The sequence below is a fragment of the Cryptotermes secundus genome, unplaced genomic scaffold, assembly GCF_002891405.2.
Source record: "Cryptotermes secundus unplaced genomic scaffold, Csec_1.0 scaffold256, whole genome shotgun sequence".
In the NCBI taxonomy this organism is placed as follows: Eukaryota; Metazoa; Arthropoda; class Insecta; order Blattodea; family Kalotermitidae; genus Cryptotermes; species Cryptotermes secundus.
In genome coordinates, this window is record NW_019723302.1 from 59,291 (window position 1) to 70,808 (window position 11,518).

An 11,518-nucleotide genomic window follows, 5' to 3' on the forward strand; every position below is an offset into this window, starting at 1 on the left:
TTCTCACTAGTCAGTTTCTCGACATCCATATTACAACAATATGTTACACATGAAACCGATTAAAGCGCGTGTGACTTATGAGCGAGACGCACGAAGACTGGCAAGAAATTCAACCGGATGAGTCCTGGCCAGTCATGACTTGACTGGCCAGGACTGGACTGGGCAAGACGCGTGCAGTTGAAAGAGATTAGGACATTTCCTTGTGTTGCTATGTGAAGCCAGTCAGATGAGTCAACGTGAGTCCGACGCGACTGGACGTGACTGGCTCAGATGGGTCCGGTGCGAAATCAGCCTTAGTCAGCAAACATTCCAGAGGCTTATCACGCAGCTGCAGGCAGCTACGTGCAAGCTGGGTGGCGCCAGACAGATGTATAGTGCGTTGCAACTTATCGTGTTCTAAAAACGTGCGCGGTCCGCAAAGTGTTAAATTTACTTCAGACAAAGAGTAACAGGCAACATGTGTCTGTCACACATTGTCACAAATCTTTAAGAGAATAAATGGTTATCCCGTTACACATCCTCAACATAATGACACTTCTAGCATGGGAGACAGAAAGCAAATGATAAACTTCAACATTTATAGATCCTTGGAAACCTATGATGTAGTACCAAAGCACTGCTCAGTTTACACAAGATCTATTTTCATCTACATTAGATCTGTTTAACGAAAATGGGAGTGGTATATTACATGCAACATTCAAGGCACTACACTATGGGGGGGGACTTTCAAAATCTAGTCAACAGCACAGTGGAGTTGTTTTGTGTTCACAGACAAGACAAGCGGCATTTCTGCACATATGTGTCATCTGCCTAGCAGTGCACATACAGCTCACCTCAGGTTCAGCCTTTATTTCTAGAAATGTTATTGGGACAGGATCCTCTTCCTCTTCTGCACCTGAGACTGCCTCAGCTTTTACATTCATGGCCTGATTTGCATAATGAGGTATTTGGTATCTCTCACCGTATGGACCCACTAAAGCGTTCTCCGAATTTGTACAGTTCTGTAAAAACAATCACATCCTTCTCAGAAATGGATGCACAACACCACACCAGTGCATGCTCTCCTTGCTATGGCTGTTTCCCATCACATTTAACTCATAAGAGCTGTTTTGTACGGATGTTCTTCTCTACAGCTCTCATGATCACTAGAAAGTACTTGGTTCATAGCTCTGTGACCTTCCCGAGAAACTATGGGTCACTGCAGCAGCAGAGAAAATATCTGCTTGTTTTGGTACCTAAAAACATCATAATGAAGAGCACAACAACTTGTAACCTTCGTTCACCAAGCATAATCATATGATCAAGTCAAGGAGGATGAGATGGGCAGCTCATATGGGGGGAGAAGAGGAATGCATATAGGATTTGCTGAGTAAGCTAGAATCTAAGAGATCAATACGAAGACCTAGGCATAGGTAGGAAGACAATATTTAAATGGATCTTTAAGAGACATAGGATGGGGCGGTGTTGACTGGATTCATATGGTTCAGGATAGGGACTTATGATGGGTTTTTGCGAACATGTCAATACACTTTCAGGTTATATACCATGTTGGGAAATTCTTCAGTGGCCAAGCAACTGGTGGCTTCTCAAGGACTCACTCAAGTACATGGAGTTAATTATAGTACCTAAGAGCTCATTACTGTGGCCACACATGCTAATCATGGCCCTGTATCCTAAGGCAAACAGCCCCAGTACAAACCCTTTCAAATTATTTCTTTAAAATCTAGCTTAATAGCATCTCTCCATCCACACTTAGGTCTCCCAAGTGGCCTGCTTCTCTTGAGATTTATGTCCAAAACTTTGTATGCATTTCTCTCTGTTGCATCTGCACTACATGACTTACCGACGCCACTCTCCTACATAATATCCCAAACCGTTATCACCCAAGGAACTCCCCACATGGATTATGCAAACAAACAGATGCGGGGTCACAAAATATTTAATTTCTTTGACCAAGAGAACTGACATATGAAAATAAAACTCTTGTCTGTGCACACAAGCATGAAACACAGTACTTTCTCTCACAGCAAGAAATGTTTTTTTCAGCTCGATACAGTACAATTCTTGCCACTTTTGTTGCAAGAGAATGCAGAATCTTTTGTAACTTTTATCACATGAAAAATATCTTGTGGGATTAATTGGAATTAACTCACAAGAGTTATAGTAATTTGAATTCTTGGTTCTAACATGTGTTAACTAAATGCGAACAGTTCTATGACTCCCCATGGATTTTTGCTGCTATAGAATTTCTTTCAAATACAGTTCAGTTTACAGAAAATTTAATTTCATCTACATCAGAACTGCTTAAAAGGAAATGGAAGTGGTACATCACAAGCAGCATACATTCAACAAACTATAACCATCTAGTGACACTTCAGAAAAGGCCTCCAAACGCGAGTCAGCAGCACAGTGGAGTTGTTCTATGTGCAAAGACAGATGGAGATGAGATAGACAACTGGAATTCCTGCCTATCTGTGATATCTGCCCAACAGTGGACATACAGAAACATACAGCTCACCTCAGGTTCAGCCTTTATCTCCTGAACTGTTATTTGTAGAGGATCCACTTCCTCTTGTGAGTCTGAGACTTCCTCAGCTTTTATATTCATGGCCTGGTTTGCATCATGATTTGTTGGGTATGTCTCACCATGTGGACCCACTAAAACCTCCTCTGAATTTGTAGTTCTGTAAAGGCATCACATCTTATACCAGTCATGGCTGTACAATACCATACATGAAACAATATATGCTCTCCTTGCTGTAGCTGTTTCTCATTACATCTAACCCATAACAGCTGCTCTGTATACATTTCTTCTCTACAGACTTCATTATCTTAGCAAGTGTTAAGTTTCAAAATGCAGGGACCTTCCTGAGAAACCTGTGGTCCCTGTGGAAGTACAGACAATACGTATCTGCTCTTCATGGAACCTAAGCACTCATTACTGTGTTCACACATGCCCATCATGACTTCGCATCCAGACACAAACAAACCTAGTCCGAAACCCCCGTCCAAGGGGAAGCACAAGAATCATTGAAGGTTGCAGTGTGCAGGGCGGTTTTTATGGCCCACCACTTACTTACTTACATACATATCCATATCACTCTCCTTGAATTGGTACCTCTCCCACATAATAATGCAAATTTTTACAATAAGAAGAACAATGTAAACTCACCAGTTGGATTATGAAAACTATCATAAGCTTGGCATAAAAAGTTTGGTTTCTTATGATATGAGAATTGACTGATGACGATAAAATTCTTCTGTGCACACGAGCACAAAACACTCACCATCCTTTCTGTCACAGCAGGAAATGTTTCTTCAGCTCACTGTAGCAGAATTCTCGGCATTCCAGCTATAGAGAAGGCAGAATCTCATATTTCTAACAAGTGTAGCTGTACCTAGCTCTGAATATTTGCCCACGTCTGTAAGGAAACATAGTAATTATTGTGAACACACACACACTGACATGGACTTCTTTCTTCTCACAGTAGAGGCTGGCAGAGATTAAGAAGCTTAGTGTCTTATTACAAGTTGTGTAGTCTAACATATTGTTGTTAATTTTTGAAGGCAGACAGTTCACCTTTTTTTAGTAAACCTCTTGCTTCCAAAACGTCGGTAACTAGCTACCAGACTGCACGGAGTTACGTCCTTAAACAGCAGCCTACTCTACAAATCTACATTGCAGAGCCGCAAAAATGCATCTGTATGCCCTGCAACTTCAACCATACCAATACAGACCATCAGTTCTCACGACTTCATTAGGTATGTGTAACAGGCGAGAAAAGGCATAAAACGGTAAAAATGTGCATATTACTAGAAACATGACCCTCAGCATTGGCGTTGCGAAGTTTATCACAATCACAACTAGAACTTGCAACAGCGGAATATCATCACGAACACCATAATTTGTAAAAATATGAGGAAACTGAATTTCTCTCGATTGATGGTAATGATTCCCTGAAGAATACCCAAAAGCTCCATCGCGACCGTTAAGTTCTCTACTGACAACGCAACAGTTTGTTCTACTTGTGGGAATGGTGGTCAGTCGTGGTGAGCGGTGGTGAGCAACAGTCAGCAGACACAAAGATGACCAAGATGACAGTGAGCACAGAGAGGATGGAACGGGCTGGTGTACAAGTAGTACTAATTCTGATATATTGGGTTTCTGGACTTCATCCATCGTCCTGGTTTTTAAGATAACAAATAAAAACACGACGTTTCGGAAACTGGATCTGTTTCCGTCCTCAGGTGAAGGAAAAGGGAAACACCTATTCTGTTGGGTCCGTTAGAAAGAGCTAGCCTCAATCAATGGACAAACCAATGTCACAAAACATGAAGATTATAAACACCTGAGACCTGGCTTAGCCTGGACCCAACAGAATAGGTGTTTCCCTTTTCCTTCACCTGAGGACGGAAACAGATCCAGTTTCCGAAACGTCGTGTTTTTATTTGTTATTTTAAAAACCAGGACGATGGATAAAGTCCAGAAACCCAATATATCAGTGTGTTATACACCATAGTCAGAATCCTATAGTAGTATTAATTCTGCTCAATAGAACGATCTGTCGACAGACCTGTTTGTCATCTGTCGCACAGGCCGGATGGGCATTGCCTAGGCCTATTGTGTATTTACAATCATTTTTTCCCAACAAAAAAAAATCATTTGTCGTCAATTTCACGATAATTACAACTTAGGAACAGATTGCTTTTTGGAAAAATTGAAAGGATTCTGACGATGGTGTATACTGTACTTCTTTTGGCTTATTTTGGACTTCACCCATCGTCTGGTATGTAAAAGACAAAAAACCACGACGTTTCGGAGACTGGATCTGTCTCCGTCCTCAGGTGGGTAGGAAAGGATAAACCTACTCAGTTGGGCCCCTTAGAAAGAGCTAGTCTCAATCACTGGTCCACTACCCTGTCTATTTACACTCTTATTTACAATATTAACAAGACCGACCTACGGTCGGGACTACATAATGTCTTTAATTCATGCTACGCTTCCTCATGTTCTCCCCTTCGGGGGTGTAGGCCTTGAGCCTCTCTCTCTCTCTCTCTCTCTGTTTCGGCTAATGAGGATACGCAGTTATTCATTGTTCAACGTGAACCTTTTTTTCTGTCTCCATTTCTTACTACTCATTATTTACTACTACACTATCCTATCGTAAAGCTTCACCCTTAAAATAATCTGCCCGTAAAGTTATCATCTGGAAAGCCCACATACCATATTTATCACCAAAATCATTAGTCGTACTATAACGCAAATGTGCGTAGTCTACACACTACCAGTAATCTTAACACATACACCATAACGACAGCCATATTGCCGGGCTATCTTCCTAGGCAATTACTTGTTACATAATTATTCTCCCCTAAGGGCTCGCCGGGCACACTGGAGTTTGCTTTCAACATTTTCCACAACACTTTTATCAACAATAATATTTACCAACATGGCTTATATGAGTAAACGTGACTTACTTGGAATAAGAGACGTAGGCCAACTTCCAACACTCGTAAGACCCATATTGAATAGAGCCTCCGGCTGACAACTGAATATTATGTTTGAGATCAGATCCCTAAGTCTCCTGAATTCAGTAATTTATATCTTTAACTTGCTGAATTTGCGGTTGACGAAAGAGGGAAGTTAACTCCTCCTTTCGTCCTCAATTTCCTACGTGTTATATTCTAATTGGCTAAGGGTAATTTCGCGGTCCTCTTTGCTGCTTATTTAATAATATTACTATACTCCAGTGACCCAGTTAGCGGAGCTTCTTACTTACGCGATTACGCATAAATGCTGATCATCAGCATTCTTAACCTAGTTCCCTAGTCCATGTGTTGTCATCTTTGCTCGATTGCTGTAAAACACTTTTCGCAAGTCTCGAAACATTTAGGTAATGCCTTAAATTTCCAATCTCAAAATTGGGGCGCAACACACAAAGTTAATTTCATCCATTTATCACAAGAATTGAGTTAAATACAGCATTTTTAAAAACAATGCTTAAAATTGTTAAAGCGCCCTAACAGGAAAGGACATTTAAACGCAGAGTAGCAACGTGCATTTAAATGCGCACCAGCAGCGAGCATTTAAATAACCTCCCGCTAGCTCAAGCTTACCACCATTTCAAAAGCCCGGCGTTTAAAAGTTAATTAGAAAATGGAGGGTAGGATAGCGCAACTAGAAGAACAACTAACGAGACTAACGATAGGGGTGAAGACGAGAGACCTATTATTAGCGGTGAGTATATATGAATGGACTGGGCATTCGAAGGCGAAGCCCGTCACAGAATTCTTGACACAGGTGGAACAGTGTGCTCGCGTCAGTAATTGGACGGAAGACGATTTAACTAACATTTTGAAGGCTAAGTTAACAGGGGAAGCCCTTCAATTTGTGAATGGTAGGGACCAGCTCGCAGGCGAGAGAGTGAAGTACGAGGTGTTGAAACCAGCCCTTGTAGGCCAATTTAGTGAGAAATTGCCAGCGCGATACTACTATAACCTACTGCATGAAGCTACACAGGGAAAGGAAGAGTCGCCCATACAGTTTTTGGACAGGTGCAGAGCACTCAGATCCAAAACAATAAGAAAAAGCGTGGACCAAACTGAGCAGCACATTCTGAAGGAAGAAGCTGCTTTTAGGCTTCTAAAGAGTTTCATATATGGAATGCGAGGAAAAGCGGGAAGAGAATTACGAATTCGTAACCCCGAGACCTTGGACCAGCGTTGAACAGAGTCACAGTAGTGCACGACGCCAAGCGGATGGAAGTGCGTCCCGGAGACCACGAGGCGCTAACCGTGATGACTGGAAGGGAGGAACCCGCGAGTCCAAGAAGACACAAGCAGCCATGGAGTCACAGGAAGCTGCCACGAGAATCGCCGATAAGACGACCACAAGGAGTCAGCCGCCGAGAAGAAGCCGCATGTATACCAGTCGCAACAGTCCGAGAGAACAAAGAGTTCTGTATTAAGGTAAACGTCCAAGGGACAGACTACCAGTGTATAATAGACACAGGTGCGGAAGTTTGTCTAATTCAACCTTATGTGGGAGATGAGCCCACGATGGAAATTAGGGAAGCGGTTAGGGATATAGTCGGCCAAGAATTGGAAATCGAAGGCACGAGACGACTACAATTTACAATAGGGATAAGTGTTACACCCATGATTTTGTGGTAGCGCCCTTTCCGATCAAGAAGGACGGAATATTAGGGCTAGATTTATTAAGAGAGTTAAGCGCCCGTATCGACATAGCCGCCGAGGAACTAAACTTGGACGGCCAGAGAGTCAAACTGATAAACCCTCCGCCAGGAAGGAGGAAGGTGGAAGCGTAGAAGAAGGAACACAAACGGCTATAAAGACGACCAAGCAGTCTAGAGGACCAGTGGTAGAGGAGGCAAAGGAGGCCTCAGCCAAATCCAGCGTGACGGAATCCACGACTGAAGACGGGCAGGTGGAAAGGCTCCACAAGTGGCAGGCAGTGTTGCCACAGAGTGCATCTAGAACCTCGAACACTTTTGAATACGAGGGTCAAGATAACAGATAAACAGCGGAAATCCGCGCCGAAGGCATCCATCATGGGTACATGCCGAACCAGTGGACATACCCTATAGAGGAATTTGTACGGCCCGCACAGTTTCCAGCTTTCTTCCGAGTTCGACATTGATAGAACTTAAGACACGCAAGGCGCGTGAACGACCGAAGGAAACAGCTAGCAACCTCAGCGAGAGGCAAGGTGTGAAAGAGACAGTATACTGCACCGCACAGCTGATTACTACCAGTAAAGAGCGGATTACGTTGCAAGTGGGGATGAAAGTTGCTGATGTCTATGACGTCAAGGAAACCGACATCATAGATGGCGTCACGAAGAATGACGTTACCGTCCGACCGAAGGTACTGAAGACGGATAGGTACCCCCGACAACGGGACCCAAAAGTGAGGGAACAAAATGCGAACATACCGAAGTTACTGGAGGAAAAATTGAGCCACCTGACAGACGACGAGAAGACGATCACAGAATCAAGGGGACCGGCGGTAAAATCAGTAAAGAGATTGGCCGGCAAACTGAGGCAAGCTAGCCAAGTAGCCAGGAAGAAGCCGAGCCAAGTGAGAAGGGATCAGCAGACTTGCTAAGACAAGCGAGCACGGAGAATCGAATACCGCCCGGGACAGCTTGTGTACCGCAAGCAGATGATCAAGAGGCGGAAACTTGGCCCGAAATGACTAGGACCTTATACGATAATACGGAAGGTTTCGGATCTGGTTTACAGAGTACAAATCAGCGGAAAGCAGCGAACCTGTATGTCGAACAGTTAAAATTGTGCAGAGAGTCTCGAAAAGAACTCCGGGAAAGGCGGAGACAAAACAGACGGAGGATGAGGGACAGAGACCCCATCTCACGAGAAACGATGACGCAGAATCCGACGGTACAGTGTCGGAGGGAGACAAAACGATCTCCAGCTACTCGTACGCTCTGTATGAGCGACAACGCGTGAATGGAACAGAATGCCAAGTCAGCGCAGAGGCTCCTACAGGACAGGAAAGAGAGAGAGGAAGAGTAGAAGATAAAGACGGCACTAGGAGCGCGAGTGATGATTTGCCCGCGTTGGGCACAGGTGAAACAAGCCTGTCGAGCGAAGGATAGCATGGGTATTCATTGCTCCCAAGACTCTAAACTAATTATAAAGAGTAAGGGCGGCCGGAGGCCGAAGCACTCAAGAGTTAACAAAAGTTGACGCACCCCTGTTCTGATTACAGGTGAAGAGAAACACGAAACTGGAGGAGCCAAAGGGCTCACGATAGACAAAGGGATTGCATTTGTGCGGGAACAGGAGATTCTAACGAAAGGTGCAGTGTGATATGTCACGGTAGATGTTAGCATAACGGAGCACGCTAAAGTGATAGAGCGACTGACCCAAGGGATAGAAGATCTCATCCTCAGTGTGGGGAGGGACTTGGTACAGGCGATGAAGTTGCGAAATCAAGAGGTGGTCAGGGACCAAATAGCGCTGGAAATGTAGGTCAATCAGACAGTGGGTCAAATTATGGATGCAGCAAGAGAAGCCAGTTATACGAGAGAGTTAGAGGTCATAATTATGAAGCTTTACACAGATTTGACGGGTTTAGCTCTAAGTCTTGACATGGCAACGTTGCATCGATTGACTGCAAGTTTGTTACCATCGCACAAGTTGTACGCGATTTTACGAGATATTTACGTACAATTTGACCCAGGCTACACATTTATAGCAGCCTTGAAACCGGAGAACATGCATTTGTTTTATGCATCTTCGGAGATTGCCGTATTGGCCACGAGTGAGGCCATACGCCTTGTCATTCAAATACACTTGAGAATCGAAAGACGGACCTGCACGTTATATAACCCCGTGTCCTTACCCACAATTGAACCCAGGTTAGGCACGTTCATTCAGATAAGAGCCGGAGGAGAGAGACTAGCAGTATCCTCAGACAGGAGAAATTATGATTTTACAAAAGGATATATGAAAATTGTTAGGGGTAAAGGGTCACGATTTGTGTGGGAAACGTACCTATAGCCGAAAGGGCTTAACTTTTAAACGCCGGACTTCTGAAATGGTGGTAAGCTTGAGCTAGCCGGAGTTTATTGAAATGTCCGCTCCTGTTAGGGAGCTTAAAGAATTTTAAGCGTAGTGTTTAAAAATGCTGTATCTAAATCAATTATTATGATAAATGGATGGTATTAACTTTGTTCGTAACAGCAAAGAACATAGTGTCACATATTAAAATGGAAGATTTGAAAATTTTTATACAAAGAATTATACGCTATTTTCAATTTTTTCCTTTTAATTTTGATGCGTACTGCAAAAATGGTTTCCCAGTTCTTCACAGAGTTGTTCTGCATTATAAATTCATTTTGTTTGTAACACATGACAAATTTTGGCTGTCCCTGATGCCATGAAACAGGCGGAACCAATAAAATTATTTGGTCTTCTGCTAACACTGCTTACACTCTTCGGATTTTCGAATCTTTTGACCGAAGTACAGAAGAAAGAAAGTGTGGGATGTCGTATGAATGAAGAGACAACCACTAGTTGAACTGTCCTAGAGGATTTATTGCAGCTGCACAGTATACACAGACGGATAACAATAGTGAACTGCTTGAACACTGAACTGGTATTGTAGAACGGTAGAACTAGACTGTCACTGTAACTCAGTGTATCTTCTTATGTAGCCTAGAGTCGGACATATAGAAAACGGTTACGTAATAGGTACTGCTGTTGCCAGATACCGTGTTTATAAGTTCCCTAGCAACCGCTGTTTACTTGCTTTTGCCTAGCAACAGTTGTTTACTTGTCGTTGCTAAGCAATGACGCTTGCGTTGTCACACTTCCTTAAATGTGGGCAGTTCCCACAAAAGCATGGGTATTCAAGAAAAAGCTAGAGGGGTCCCTTCTTCAATGCTAAGACCTTCAGTTATAGCTGAAAGAAATTATTGCCCTTTTTGGGTCGTGAACAGACAGCTGCATCGTGGCTGAGATACAGAGTGCGATCTGTTTTCTGTGGGTTCATAGTGAAACCGAATACTGTAGTTTCATTTCAGCCTATATATACATCAAGAAGATAACAAAAAAGTATGTACATCGAATTTTGCTATATATTTTAACACGTTAATCTGCAGAATCTGCAATGAAATTACTGGCTCGTGGATGAGTTTGGGCATAACTCACACATTTATTCTATTTTGCTGTTGTTCACTTAGGTATCATTTTAATTCCTCCAGTAGGGTTTTACTCAAGTCTGTCTGGTAATTACTTCATTTAAAAATAAATATTTAGGACTGTGCATGCTCTTCTACTAGCGGCGTGTGCGCGCTTCCACTAGCGGAGTTTAAATGTCCGACTGCCCAAAACGGAGTACTTTGTCCACGACGATCATACTCATCACTGGGCCGAGCGGGGCACTTTGGACGTCAAAGGTTGATTGCCTTATCCATATACTGCAACACGAAACACGAGATGTGGGAAAGCCTGGGAGTGAATGTACAGAGAGTTTAATTCTTGCATCTCTGATTTAGCTCCAAGCATAAAATTAGTGAGGAGGACGGAAGAAGATTTTATGACGTTTGTTGGTGTTACAGGCGAATTTATAATGATTTGGGAAGAGGGAATAGTCATAAAAATAGAAAGAACTGAAGAAGACCATATCCTGCGGCATGTATATGGTAAACGGATTCACACTTAGAAAAATTGTGTGACCCGAAGAAAGCGGCAAATTGGGAACGAACGCCATGTATGCCGTTATTGCACTCAGCATTGAACGTGAGTAAGAAAAACATTACCATTGTGGGACCTCTCTTACAATGATATTACAAGATATAACTTTTATATATTAATGGTAGAATAATAATAGTATCCTAAATGTTGATCATGTTCTTCTGAAGATGGTCAACCCTACCGAAACATGTCATGGAAAATGAAACATTGAAATACAACTTTTATAAATCAATCACTCTGGACTGTGCTACGTGTCATTTTATACTGTAAGGTTA

The 11,518-nt window shown here is 42.8% G+C and overlaps 1 long non-coding RNA gene across 1 annotated transcript; it reads right to left on the bottom strand.

The window, feature by feature from the left end:
- Positions 1–768: 768 nt before the first annotated feature.
- LOC111861725 lies at positions 769–3,392 on the bottom strand. Its single transcript, XR_002842298.2, has 3 exons — positions 3,288–3,392; positions 2,519–2,684; positions 769–1,001 (listed from the first exon to the last, which is right to left on the bottom strand). It is a non-coding gene; the product is annotated as an uncharacterized LOC111861725 (long non-coding RNA).
- Between the last annotated feature and the right edge of the window lie 8,126 nt (positions 3,393–11,518).